Source organism: Hipposideros armiger, unplaced genomic scaffold, assembly GCF_001890085.2.
Source record: "Hipposideros armiger isolate ML-2016 unplaced genomic scaffold, ASM189008v1 scaffold_556, whole genome shotgun sequence".
NCBI classification, from domain to species: domain Eukaryota; kingdom Metazoa; phylum Chordata; class Mammalia; order Chiroptera; family Hipposideridae; genus Hipposideros; species Hipposideros armiger.
The window spans coordinates 1,023,568-1,038,655 of NW_017731906.1; the positions used below are offsets into that span (position 1 = coordinate 1,023,568).

Genomic DNA, 15,088 nt, shown 5'->3' on the forward strand with positions numbered 1-15,088 from the left:
AAAGCAGCTGTCTGGAAGGTACCCAGGGCGGCCATTCCAAGGCTGGGATGCCAGAAGGACAAGCCCAGCCAAACATATGGACTTGCAGCCTAGTACAGTCAACAGCTGGACCACTGGCTGACTTCTCCCCTGTTCCTTGGACAATTCCAGCAATGAGATGACATCGTCTCAGAAACTTATAGAAATTTTCCCAGGACATCCCAGTCTCTAAGGGAATAATTTGTTCCTTTCTCACATATTTAAATTCCTTTTCTTGGAAGACCAATATTTGCGTGGGTGCATGTGAGCACACATACACACACACAGTTTTAATTTGTTCCTGTGTATGATTAAATAAAATTTCAGTGACAAATCTAATAATAGCAATAACTAATATGTGTTTACTAGGTGCTAAATAAGAAGCAGCTTTTATATTCATCATCTCATATAGTTCTCACAGCAACCCTTGAGATAGGGGCTCACCTGTCCCATTTTACAGATAAGGAAACAAGACGCAGGCTGACTTGCCCAGGGCAGGCTGCCTAGTCGGCAGTGCAGATCTGAAGACCCTGGCACCTGGGAGCCCACTCCTTTCTCTGTGCAGCCTCCTCCAACTGTGCTGAAGGAGTGAAGCAACTGGAGCGGTTTTCTCTACTCAGGTATGTTTCCTTTCCTTTGGGTACGTGAGGCTGACAGGGGTTCTTTTTCTCTGCTGGAGTTCATGACCCTGGAGGCTCAGGAAGGAACCTGCCGCGCTCCAGCACTTTCTAACATGACTCACTCACTGACTTTTCAGGGCAGCTCAGCCCCTGCCAGGCGTCCCCTCCTCTGGGCCCAGGGCTCGGGAACTAAGCCTCTAAGTTGAGCTTGCTTCCTCTAGCACAGATATTTAGAAACGAAATCTCCCACATTTTCACCACACAAAAGCCAGGTTGTATTTTTATCCCTTTCAAAATATGCTAAAGAAATTTCTTCTTCCCCCTGAACTTTCTCCAAAAATAAATAGAAAAAGTGAACACCGTTTTGCCCTGTAAGCTGAGAATAGAAAAATCAACACTCAGGGTGGCATTTCTAAAATGTTATAGGATAGGGAATGTGCAGATCTGTCTCAACACCCTTTGGCAACCTTGGGGATACGGTAGATTATACTTCTCACCCCCTAACTCCTTATTGGGCTTATAGTCACATGTTTCTTTTTTCTTTAAAGCCAGACTCTGAAACAGCCTTGATAAATGAACACCACCTGGATTGGAATTCTGAGATAAAAACAAAAAACAAAAACCAAAAAAAACCCACCAGCAGCAAATAAAACATTAAAATATACAGACAATTTAGTGAAACACACAAGACAGTGGCCCTAGATAAACTAAACTGGTTGCATAAGGGTTGAACCCAAGGAGAGGAAAGAAGAGACGGGTTCATCCTGGAACTAACAGGGCTGCAAAGCACTACTGTCAAGGTGCTGGGAATATTGTTAACTCATGGAGTTGTCTGTCCTCAGGATTGTCTGCTGTCCTGGTCAGGGCTGCCCAGACACCTGTGCCTGCACCTTCAGAAGTCTCCGCGTGGGTCTCCTGGGTCCCCCGTGTCTCCCTTGCCCCTTCTCCCCGTTCAGTGAGAATCACCTTTCACAAGCACTGTTTGATCACATCACTCCCTGCTCTGCTTATCTCTCCAGACTTCCTTCTCCTCAAAGCCAAACACTTAGCTCTGCCCCCAGGACCCCCCTGGCCACCTCCTCCCCCAACTCTGCTCATTACTCCCCAGGAATTTGCTTCAAGCCAGGCACCTGGCTGTGTGCTGTCCTCTACTCAGCACAGCCAGGGAACCTCTAGGTAGGAAGCAGGGGCCTTAGCGACCTTCTACGCCCAACCACTCCGCTGGGAGGACTCACCCTAAAGGGAAGCTGGCGGAGATTCACCCGGAACGTGCTCCCACTATTCTGGGGCTGAGGAGCTCGCTTCCATAAGGAAGAGGAGCATAAGGAGGACTAGGCTTGTAGACTCCAGTCCGCATTCAGGCCCATCTCTCCAGTTCCAGCTGTGCCAGGCTGGGCAAGTGACAGGCCCTCTCTGGGGCTCAGACCCTCCATCTGCAAAACACGGCTGACGAGTTCTACCTCACAGCCATCGACACCACCCTCCTCCTCATCTCTGGACAACTTCAGTGTGAAAAGAACATGGTGTTGTATCTATAAAGACATGGATTCTAATACTGTACCTCCAGAACTTCGGGAAATGAGTGAACTTCTTTAAACTTCACTTTCCCCATCTGTAATATGGGGATAAGAGCTCCCTCAAAGGGTGACTATCTGGATTGAATGAGATGATACATATAAAAATGGCTTCATAAACTGCTTCATTGGTACAATGTAAGCATTTATCTTGCTGAGCTAACACCTGCCTCCTGGTAACATACCCTATGGCCACAGGTGCCTGAGACATCACACAGAGATGTTCTAATCTTGCCATTAGGACGTTGGAGTCTTCCCTCCTCATGTCTGAGCAGCTCCATCCCTCAGCCATTCTATTCTCATGGGGTGATCTCTGGTTTGCTTCTAGCACCACCTGAGTTCCCCTCCTGGGAGGGGCTGCATTTGAGGGAGTGCTGCTAGGATTTTCTTTAGTGAAGATCTAGCCCCAGTGCCTTTGCACCAGCCCTTTGTTGTTTAGGAGGCCTCCCTGCAGTCTTTTGTAAATCATTCCATCCCACAGGTCATGGCTTTTGCCCTGTCATGCCCCATGGCATGAATACAAGGCCTATGAACATGTAGGTTAGAGACTTGGTGTCCTCTTTGCCTGTGTGACTCTGAACCAGTCATTGCCCTTCCCATGGGAACATGGATGTGAGTGATGTCGTCATTGCACCTATCCATCAGAACTATTACATACAGATTTTTACCAGTTTGACTTTGAACCCTCCCCCGCTTTCTCCTTTAACTTTTCAGCAGAGCTTTTCTGGGGTTATTTAGGAAGGGCATGGACTAGAGCCCTTCATAGCTGACATCTGGTGCATCTACAAGGTGGGGGCAGGGTCCTTGGAGGCCATTTTGTAGTCCTCATGTCAAGCCCAAGTTGGCAGCAGTCATTGTTTCTTCTGACATACCTGACAGAGAGCACAGCCCTGGTACTGCCATTTGGCTCTTGTCAACCTGAACCGTTGTATCTGCCTAACGCACACCTGTACTGCAACCTCATGGGCACCCATAGGGGTTTTAATGTCTGCAGAGCTCTCTGGTTTCCACATATGTGTGCAGCCATTTGCTGCTCCAAATGGAGAGACACTGCTCACAGCAGTGTAGTAGCAAGAAAAGGCCATCTGGTTGAACACTCTTCATACCAGGGCTGTTTTAATCTCTTTAGCAACCTTTGCCTGGCACTCTCAGATAGAGCAAGGGAGGCTGCCACTTAGATCCTTCCCCTTGCTGAGCACCAGTTTCCTCATCTGTAAAATGGGGATGAGAGTTTTTGAGAGTGATACTTAAATCATAGCATTTCTGCGAGTGTCAGAACAAATATACGTAGAATGACATCTAGCACATAGTAAGCAGTTATTTTGCACTCTTCACAACTTTGTCAAAAAGCTCACACCCTTGGCTCCCTGCCCCCTCCTGCACATCACTGACATCTAGTGGCAGGCCCAGGTAACTACAGGTGTGAGTACCCAAAGCTCCAGACTCTTTATGCACCTAGCTGACCTCATTTCAGGGATGGTAGTGTGTCCTACAAACAGTGTCAGCCAGGATCTGCCTCAGCTTTTCCAAGAACTTCTGTATTATCTTCTAATTTTGTTCCCACCCCAACCTTTAAAGGTGAGTAGGTTAGTGATAGTGAAAAAGTGGGGATCAGAGCTAGTGGGACAGGGACAAGGCCTCCCTTAGACAGTAAATCCCTTGAGGTTAGAAAATCTCCCACCACAACCCCTGTACCTATGACACTGCCTGGAACAGAGCAAGTGCTCAGTAAATATCTGCAAAATAAATGAAAATTTTAGGAAACCCCAATCTATGCACGCTCCTCTCCAGTTTAAAAGCCTACGTGCAGGTGACGCAGTGGCAGCACTGCTCCAGAAATAAATTTAAAAGGACACTTTCCTCATTTCCTCCCAATGTACGTGTATGAGTGTTCCCGACCTTCCACTCCCTTTGACGGGAAAAGGATTCCATTTGGGTCCTCAGCCCCTCTTTTCCAGGCCCTTTCCCACTCAGCAGAAAAAGTACACTAGGCAGGTATAGGGCGCAGAGCAAGGTCCGGAGCACGAGGAGCATGTGGGCTGCAGCTGGGGAGGATATGTTGCTGGGACAGGATGGAAAAGCGGTCCAGGACTACGTTATAAACTGAATGTGAATGTCCCCCAGTATTCATATGTTGCAACCTAATCCCCGATGTGGTGGTGTTAGGAGGTGGCGCCTTTGGGAAGTGAGGGTGGAGCCCTGAAGAACGGGATTAGAGCCCTCAGGAAAGACAGCCCCGTGGAGCGTCCTCACCCCTTCTGCCACGTGAGATCAGAGTGAAAAGAAGACCATATATGAACCAGAGGGAGGCCCTCATCAGACACAGGATCTGCCAGTGCCTTATCTTGGACTTCCAGCCTCTGTGAGAAGTAAATTTCTCTTGTTTATAAGCTACCCAGTCTATGGTGTTCTGTTATAGCAGCCCGATCTGAATAAGTCAGACTATAAAGGGGAGCAATAGAATAACTGCAGGAGAGCAGTTACCTGCCTGAGGGGTGGGGATGAGGCCACCAGCGGGCTGCGAAAGCAGTATCATATGCTGTTTCTCAAGCTAGCTGGTAGGGACTTTATTCTTGAAACCACACACATTTGTTATAAATACTCTTCATTATGAAAGACTACGATGATGAAAAAAATGTCATCATAAATATTTTAAGACACATAGAATCTGATCCTGTAAGTGCCGTAGAGGAAACACAGAAGAGGCAGACTTCAATTTTTGCTGTGGACTTGGTGTCTCTTGCAACCTCTGAGAAATGTAAGTGGAAGTGTCCAGTTATTCTGAAATGCTATCTATCTATTAGACCGTGCCTTGACCTTGGCGTGCTCCAGGCCTAGCACACAGGGTCATGGCTTTACAACCCCTACATTAGCTTGACGTTGAAATCCACTGACAAGGCTGAGAGGCCCGTGATCAATGGACACAGAACTCGAGAAACAGCTGCATCCCAGAGGGTCGAAGTAATCCTGAACAGGTGCCTTCACTTTTCTGGGCTCCTCGTGTGGTTGGGATGAACTATTCTCTTTGCCTCCCCTTCTTCTCAGGGCTGGTGTGAGGACCGAATGAGAACATGCAAATGAAGGCGCTTTGTAAACCAGAAAACATGGTGTAACTGTAGGATGACTATTACCATAACTACTCCTGGCAGAAAAGTACTCTTAAAATGATATAAAGTGTCCCCCAAATGAGAGGCATTTGTGTTATGACTGGGCATAACTTTCAGCCAAGGTTTTCTGGAACTGAATCAAGTTCTCATACCACTCCAGCCAAAACAGGTGGAAAGTACACTTAGCAGCTGTCTTCTCATTCCACAAGATTTATGATGAGAGGCTATATAGCGTCATGGCTATGAACTGGACCCCGGGGCCAGACAGTGTGTGTGTTTGAATCCTAGCACCACCACTTACTAGATTGAACAAATTATGACCGTGGTACAAGTTGATTCATCTCTCCAAGACTTAGACAGTTCTCTTATGGGGAAAATAATAGCTATTCATAGAGCTCTTATGAGGACTAAATGAGTTAGTATGCAAAGAGCTGGGAATAGTACCTAGTATAGACCAAGCTTTATGTTAGTATGCGAGAGTCTCCGTTTTTTGAGGGGAAAAGTTAAACAGAAGAAATAGGCTACAATTGTAGTCATCAACTGGAAAGCTGGGTTTGATACTTGGAGGGACTTCCTGGCAAGGTTGCCCAGTGCTCATCATGGAATTTAGAGGATTCCCATTAGTGCTGTCTTGGCCACCTATGGGCTGGTGACCTTTTTAGCAAGGCCGAGGCTCTAACACTTCCCAGACCCTCTTTAAAAATGCCTAGCATAGAACCCTGCGTCCAGAAGCCAGAAACGGAGTTAGATAAAGACCTGAAAATGGCTGATAAATGGCCCACAGCCTTGTCCCCGCAGTGGACCTGTTTGTGAATCTAGGGTGTCATGAAGGTTCGAGGAACAACACATGTGAAGCACTTAGACGTTACCTGATACACAGTAAGCACTAGGGCCACTGCTATTCTTCCATCAGTCCTTCTACCCATCCTCAGGTAATCATTCTAAAGCAGCACTGTCTAAAAGGAATTTCTGTCATGACACGCATGCTCTGTATCTGCACTGTCCATATGTCCAACTGGCCACATGTGGCTACTGAACACTGGACATGTGACTGGGAGGAATGGAGCTTTTAACTTAAAATTTAACTTTTTTTCAAGTATTCTCATGGCTTTTAAAAAGTTATTTGATTTTAATTAAATAGTTGCCTGTGACTAGTGGCTACCACACTGGACAACACGGTAAGTAGCCATGTAACTTCCCAGCTTCACATCTTTCCAGGTTTGCAATCCTGACTTACATCCAATGCCCAGCACAGTCCCAGGTGAGGGTGCCCTCTTTGCATACCCTGCCCTGTGGCCACCATTCCACGCCAATAACCTGAGCACACTGGCTTGTGCATCTATCCTCTGCTTCAAATGCCTTTTTTTTTGCCTTGTCTGCCTGGTAATCTCTTCAGGAAGCTATTAGGCTTCCTCCCATTCAAGCAGGTATAAGGGTACCACCTCTGGCTCCCCCAGCTTCAGGGCTTCTCCTCACCCCGGCATTTATCCAGCTGGGTTATACTTGGCTACTTACAGGCCTGTCTCCCTTTCCATTTGCTTCCTGAGAGCCGATCAGGATCATGTGAGAAACATTTCTGTGTCCCAGTGCCCTAAACAGGACTTGGCTATAGCTGGTGATTGGAGGTGCACAGAGATCTGTAAGATACAGCCCGTCCTTGTGGCCCCACAATGCTCCCCCTTTAGCAGGAAGCACTGACTTCCACCCAGGCCCTTCCACTTCCGAAGGCTGGTCCTCTTAGCATCACTCGCATACACATTGTATTCGGTTGTCAGAAAAGTCATGATGTATTTTTTCTATGTTTTTCATTGCAAAAATGCATCATGACTTTTCCGACAACCCAATATTTCATCAGTCCGAAGATGCCAGTGATTGTAAGATGCATTATTGATTCAGTAATAGCCTTTTTGAGAAAAGAAAACAAAGCACAATGTGTAAGTGACACATTGATTGTAAGACGCTTTCTGCTTTCAGAAATGTCAAAATGTAAAAAAAAAAAAAAATTGCTTAAAGTAAAGGAAAGTGAGGCAAACAATGAGGTGGCTTCTTGAGAATGCCCCTTTAAGAGAATCAGTCAATGGTGGCTCATGAAGGATGCCTTCCTCAGCTCTTCACTCTTATTGGCCCCTGTCTTATTCCAGCTGCACTCTCATTGGGCCTCTAGAACAGGAGGATTTATATGTACCCTCTGGTTGTTTGAATGGATCAAATGGATATTTGAATATTTTTTTTTCTGATGATAGAAATAACACAGGGTTATTGTATAAACTTCTTTTTTATTTCAGGGCCTTTGCATTAGCTGTTCCTTCTACCTAGAGCCCTCCTATCCCAGATTTCATCCGGGTGCTTCTCTCTTATTTTTCAGATCTCATTGAAATGGCTCCTTTATAGAGCCGCCTTCCCTCACCATCCGAGCTGAAGTTGGTCTCTCCCAGTTAGTTTCTCTCAAATTACCTCATTTTCTTCCCAGCACTTATCGGCATTTGGAATTAATTGTGCAGTTATTTATTCTGTCTCTTCCCAACATGATTGTAAGATTCTGAAAAGCAAGGATTTTATGCAGGAGGCACTCAAGACATTTTTGAGAGTAACTGAAAATATAGAAAAGCATAAAGAAAATAATATGGACTCCCTGTGTTTTCACTGCTCAGAGAATCAAAAATAACATTTTACTGCCCAGCTATCCTTCCAGACATTATCTGCACGTGTGTGCTCACACACAGTTGCTTTTTTTTAAAGATGCAACCTATTTATATTGCTTTGTAATCTGATCTATACCCACCTCAAGTTACTATATCATCAGTATCTTTCACTTCCATATACATAGCTGGTCTGTCCTGTTTTCAAATGGGACACACTATTTGCTTGTATGGAGTAACCCTCATTGATTTAACCAGCAGTCCCTGAGGTGGCATTTAGGTTGTTGCAGTCCTTCTGTGACGACAAGCAGTGCTGCAAAGGAGCATCTTTGTGCAAATACGTTTGCATGATTGTCTACTTATGTCCATTAAAGTATTACTGGGCCAAAAGACTTATTACTAGACTTTGGATAAATAATGAGAACGGGGCCCCTTTTCAGGTGAGGAACACTCTGTGCACAAGAATGTTGCAAGGTTCAGAGGGGGTTGAGGAAGACATAGCAGACAGGGCCATTTCCATCCTTTAGGCAACTGCTACCTCACTGGAGAGATTTATAAAATCCCCCAGGGGCCCAGCATTCAGGGCCAAGCACCCCTGTGCCTGGAGCTAGTGGCTAAGCCATTACAGGCTTAGGTATACAGTCTTAAGGAAGACATTTTTTAAAAATGAACTATCTTGAAAGGTTGAACTGCCTTGAAAGGTTGTATCTTGAAATATTGGGTTGTTGGAAAAGTCCTGACGCATGTTTGCAACAGATGGCACTGGTTCATTTTTGGCAATACTAGAGTCATTCGCATATATCTTATTGCTATGTCATTTGACAGCTGACAGTTCTAGCTTCATTCTAAAACAACAATTGAGCAATTTGGTTGAGTTTTGGAGATTTTACAAGTTGAAGATGGAAGACCAAACTGCATTTTTGCAATATTTTACTGTCTTTTTCCATAAAGGGAAGAACGTGCATCAAGTTTGTGAAAAGTTGCATAAGGTTTACGGTGACAATGCTCTACAAGAACATCAGTGCCAACGATGGTTCACGAAATTCTGTGCTGGTGATTTTGATCTCAACGATGCTCCTTGGTCAGGGAGGCCCACTGAGGTTGAGGACAACAAAATAAAGGGATTGATCGAGTCAAACCCACATTACATGACACAAGAGATTGCAGAAACATTGAACATCCATCATTCAAGTGTTCAGGACCACCTGAAGAAGCTGGGATACATAAGCAAGCTTGATATTTAGGTTCCGCATGAACTCAAAGAAGTTCATTTGACGGCGTGTATAAACATCTGCAATATGCTCATTAAACGTGAGGAAAATGATCCTTTTTTGAAGCGACTGATAACGGGTGATGAGAAGTGGATTGTTTACAACACTGTGGTGTGCAAATGGTCTTGGTCCCGACGCGATGATTCGCCTCAAACGACATCGAAAGCAGACATTCATCAGAAGACGGTTATGCTCTCAGTGTGGTGGGATTTTAAAGGTGTCATGTTTTTCGAGCTCCTACCAAGGAACCAAACAATCAATTTGAATGTGTACTGTTGGCAATTGGACAGTTTGAACGAATCCATCATCCAGAAACATCCAGAGCTTGTTAATTATAAAGGAGTTGTGTTCCATCATGACAACGCAAGACCACTCACAAGTTTGATCACCTGTCAAAAATTATTGGAGCTTGGATGGGATGTGTTGCCACACCCACCATACTCACCTGACCTTGCACCGTCAGACTTCTACTTGTTTCGCTCTCTTCAAAACTCCTTGCGTGGCATAACATTCAATTCAGATGAGGCTGTAAATCAGCACCTTGTTCAGTTTTTTGCAAATAAAGAAAGGTTCTTCTATGAACAATAAATTATTAAGCTCACTGAAAGATGGCAAAAGGTTATCGAACAAAACGGGCAATCTATCATTGATTTATCTTTGTTCTTTATATAAATAAATGACCTTTGAAAAACATAGACAAAATACGTCATGACTTTTCCAACAACCCAATATATAGATACATGTACGCACATGCCAGGAAGGTGCCATTTATCATTAAACTCTGTAATTTACCTGACTGAACCCACAACTTAATATAAGCCACCAGTTCACTCCAATTTCAGTTCAAAAGGGTGAAATCACTATTTTTTTCTCTCTTTCAACTATTTAATAGCAAGTGTAAAACCAGTAAATATTTTGGCTTCATTTGGAACTTTCATTTCTATCATTGCTTCCTGGCAATTCATGTCACCTGTATCCCCAAACAAATCCAGTCTAACACTGGGTAAAATTCTCCACTTTGGAAACCTAGGAAGAAATCATGTGTAAAAACATGAACTTTCCCATCGCCTAGGGTTCATACCATCAAAATCTGATTCTTTAATAGGCTTATTTAGCAAAACACAAAGTTGGCCACTTTTATTTTAAAATTTTACTTTTCCATGAAATTCCAAAGTCTGAAAACCACTGATTTATACAACCACAAACAAGAACTCATTTTATTATTATTATTATTATTATTATTATTATTATTATTAATTACCTAGATTTGCCTAGAATTACCTAGATTCTAGTTACTATGCTAATATTTCACACGTGCTCTTTCTTGAAGCCTCAACATAGTTGTATGAAGCAGGAATTATCCCTCTTTTATTGACCAAAAAAACTGATGCTCAGAGAGGTTAAATAATTTGCCCCAAGTCACACAGCTAGTAAGTGGCAGAGGCAGAATTCTCACCCAAGTCTGCCTAGCTCCAAAGTATAGCTACCTGCAGAAGGAGAAATTGCCCCAAGGATAACTGAGCAAGGGTGCTTTTACTCACTCACTCACTCACTCACTCTCTCTCTCGCTCACTCATGCCTTCATTAAATCTTTGCTGAATACCTACTGGGGAGGAAGCACAACCTAATGGAATGAAGGTGCTTGAAGATGGGTAATCCCAGGCTGGAGTCCCAGCTGTGACCCTTATCACCAGAGTGACCATCTGGCCACCTAACCTCTCAGAGCCTTGACATCTCCAGCTGTAGTGTGAGAATATGATATCTTTCTAAGGGGTTGCTGTGAGGACTAGCTGCATTAGTACACGCGGAGAGGGCCCAGCAGTGCCTGTCACATAGTAGGTGCTTGATGCACACCAGGCCCCTGCTTGTGTCTGCAATAAAAGCCACTGTGCCGGTCACCAGCCCTCAGGGCTTAGGGATGGAAGTACTCTTTGATATCACCTGACTCAACTGTCCCACTTTACAGGTGGGAAAAACCAAAGCTCAGACAGAGATGGTGGCTTGTCCATGGTCACGGTGCAGGGTAATGGCAGAGGTGGGACCAGAACTCACAACTCCTGGCTCTCATACTCTGCTTTATCTATGACAGCAGGTTAGTGACTACCTCTCTTCAAAGCAGCAACCAAATAAACTTTAATGTAAGTAGAATGCAGATAAATAAGTGCATTAATAATAATGCTGTTGGGTGGCTTAAAGGAAAACAGTAACTTTTTGACCAAAGAGTAAATGTTTAAAGCATACTTTCTTACTCATCGAACAAATATACACCGCTTACTCTGTGCCTGCCAGGTAATAACTAAGGCCTTAAGAAACATGAACTCATTTAATCATCACTACACTCCTGCAAGGCAGTCACTATTGTCATCATCCCGTTTTACAGATGAAGAAGCCGAGTTGCCGAGGTTAATTAACTTGCTCAGGGTCCTACGGCAAGTAAATTAGAAGAGTTGGGATTTGAATCCAAGCAGTCTGGCTCCAGAGTCCATATCATAATCACTGTGCCATGCCTTTCTCACTTGGAATAATGAATCGCTTTCTACTGCGTATACATGAGTGTACCTGCACATTCCTAGAGAATAGTAATGATAATCATAGTCATAATCACAGGAAAAGTAAAAACAATGTGAATAGTGCCCGCTGTGATTCTTTTGGAAAACTTGAGTTACCCACCCGAGTTTCCAAAGTAGCCATGCTCTTTCCCCCTCTCCCCTCCCATCTCCACTGCCCACGCCGCTGCCTCCCCCTGGGAAGCTTTTCCTTTCTTGTCTGACTTCAAGCCTTGTCCTTCAGGGCTCAGATGATGTCTCCTGTCACAGTTGGTCAAGGTTCTCTTGGGTCACTGTTAATGGTGGGGTTTGACACTGCATCCTATGATAAGGGTGATAAAGATGATGCTGATTTTGCTGAGGAGACTACCTCCGTGGCCTCAGGTCACTTTGCTAATCCACTATGCCCAGGACTAAGATCAGCCATTACTCCACTGAGGTGTGGATGCGTCTATTTAATGCCCTCAAGGCCATAGACATTGATGGAGTGTCTTGTTTGTACCTGTTATTGCATTTACTAAGCTCTCCAAGCCTTTGGGGCAAGTACTGTCACCCCTATGTGAGCACGGAGGACCCTGGCTTGGGAAAGTCAGGTAACTTGTCGAGGCCACATGACCAACTCAGTGGTAGAGCGGGGGCTTGAAACCAGGTTCCCCAATCCTGTCTCCCAGGGAAAGCTCTTTATGAAACTGTCATAGTAAAAACTGATTCCAGCAAGAATCAGTAATAGATGCTGAATCAATATGGGGGGGGGAGGGTGAGATTTAATGAGAAACAGGATATTTACATCGCTTTGAGCTATCTCCTTGTAAAATACTTACTGATTACAAAGAGAAAAAATGGCAATGGGAGGAACTGGAAACCATCTGTGATGGTTAGTTTTATGTGTGAACTTGGCTAGGTTATACTACCCAGTTATTTAATCAAACATTTAGACGGGAGGTGCTGTGAAAGTGTTTGGTTGATGTGGTTAACATCTACCGTCAGCTGACTTTAAGTAAAGGAGATTATCCTCAGTAATGTGGTGGCCTCATCCAATCAGTTGAAAGGATTTAAGAGCAAAAACAGCTTTCCCAGAGAAAGGAATTCTACCTTGAGTCTGAAGCATCCACCCCTGCCTGAGTTTTCAGCCTGCCGGCCTGCCCTCCAAATTTCAGACTGGCCAGCTCCACAATCATGTGAGCCAATTCCTTAAAATATAACTATCTATATCTATATCTATATCTATATCTATATCTATATCTATATCATCTATATCTATATGTCTATGTCTATGTCTATGTCTATGTCTATATCTATATCTATATCTATATCTATATGTCTATGTCTATGTCTATGTCTATGTCTATGTCTATGTCTATGTCTATGTCTATATCTATATCTATATCATCTGTATCTATATATGTCATCTATTTTCATATCCTATTTGCTCTGTTTCTCTGGAGAACGCTGACTCATACACCGTCTTGACCAAGTGATGAAAATTAACATCACCATTAAGGGGCCAAAGGGCATCATGTGCCTTCAAATATTATACCCTCAGAAGTACACAAAACCATTTAGGTAGTATTACTTTTGTAACTGGAAAAAGATGAAAATATTAATCAAAACACTAAAAAAAGCTCTTTCCTCTTTCCTTAGGTGCTCCCAGGCTGGTGATGGCACTGGCCACTGGACCTGGTGACCATCAGGCCCCTGACCCAGAAAATGGACTCACGTTTGGTGAATGTGCTTGGATGAGGACCTGTTCTCTGTCCTCTCCTTCTGTCTGCCCCTCCCTCCTGCTTCCCCTCCCATCCACAAGCACAGACTTGCAAATGCCCATAGTTGGTAATTTCCTCTCTGCCACCCAGCAGGCCCAGGATAATTCTATCACCTCAATTTGATGATCCCGCTGTAGCAGTGACTCACTTTGCATGCATCTGTGGATTCCTGTCAGAGCTGGTTATCCATCTAAGAAGGGATGTTAACACGTATGGCATCGAGCGGGGACGTGTGACAGTTCAGGAAAGCAAGGTACCAGCTACATTTCTGAGCTGCAGGTGGTTTTTATGGAAGCAGAATATAGCCACTTATGATTTATTTCACTTTTTATTTTTAAAACATGATTAATAGAGTGCGCCAATAAGTTTGGCCAAGCACACGCATCTATGACGCAGTCTTGGCAGGCTTGGTGTGACGGCCTAATTGCAGTGAGGGCAGAGGCAGCCACATGTAGTGAACTTCCTCCGGCCTGACTGTGAACCAGCCTCATCCTATGGGCTTTTGAGGCAGTAAAAGCCTCAAAGGTGCCTGGGGGATGACCTAGGAGGCCTTCGATCTAGGAAGCAAGGGGCGCAGAAGACTGATGGAAACTGCAGCCCTGTTCTCTCTCTGCAGTGGAGAGAGCTTTGGAGCCAGGCAGACAGGATGAGGGGCAAAGCCCCACCCAGTCAAATGAGCTGGACAAGCTGGGCAACTGCTCTAAGCATCCAATTCCCCACATGGAAAACGGGCATGAAGGGTTTCAAAGGGTCGCTGAGAGGGTTTAATCAAGTACACATTTGGAAAACGCTGCCCAGTGCCTTCCAAATAATAGGTACTCAGATATCTGAAATTTAATGTTTATAAGAGGGTGGCCTATGGAACAAAGCTTGGTGTTGAATCCTAGTTCTGCTACTTACCAGCTGTGTGACTCTGGGCGATTACTGAACTTCTCTGTGCCTCAGATCCCTCAGCTGTAAAATGGGGATACCAACAGGGTTGCAGTAAGGATACTCAGTGAGTACCTAAGAGAGCTGCTATTATTGTTGTTATTTCTTCCCTTACTTTCTGCCCACCTCCATCCATAGCCTGGCCCAAAGAACAATTCCTGCTGGTGAATTCCTACTCATCCTTTGAAGCCTAAACATCAGCGCTTCTGTAAAGTCTTCCCTGATCCCTTTAATAGAAATAATGGCGTCCCTCCTTTCTGCAGCTGAGACACTTTGTACATCTCCATCATAATCACTGTCACAGCCTGATGCCCACCCTGTTTCATAGGAGACCCTCTCTCTTGCCTCGCCTTCAGGAGATGGCTGCAAACCTGTGACACAGCTGCCCAGCCTTTATCAACTCACAGCACACAGAGAAGATAGGGATATTGATCTGGCACTGCAGCCCCCTCCCTAGCCACCCTGGAGTGAAGGGGGCTGATGGCTTTGCTCCATGGTAACTCATTGGCAGCACACTGGGCACCCTGGTGCCTAGAGTCCATGGTGCAGTACTCAGGATGTGCCAAGGGAATGAATGTGTGCTGGTGAGAGAAAGATGGACAGTGGGGATATTCCTAGCC

General features: G+C 44.7%; 1 protein-coding gene across 9 annotated transcripts in view; it reads right to left on the minus strand.

Annotated features, from left to right (window-relative positions):
- Nucleotides 1-15,088, minus strand: part of TENM4 (teneurin transmembrane protein 4) — a 601,437-nt gene that overhangs the window by 421,594 nt on the left and 164,755 nt on the right. The window contains exon 1 of one of the 9 annotated variants that reach the window (XM_019623658.1): nt 13,493-13,607. The exons of the other annotated variants lie outside the window; for them this stretch is intronic. The gene's annotated coding sequence lies outside the window, so the exon portion shown is untranslated. Of the gene's footprint in view, nt 1-13,492; nt 13,608-15,088 lie in introns of those variants that run through there. 9 annotated transcript variants of the gene reach the window in all.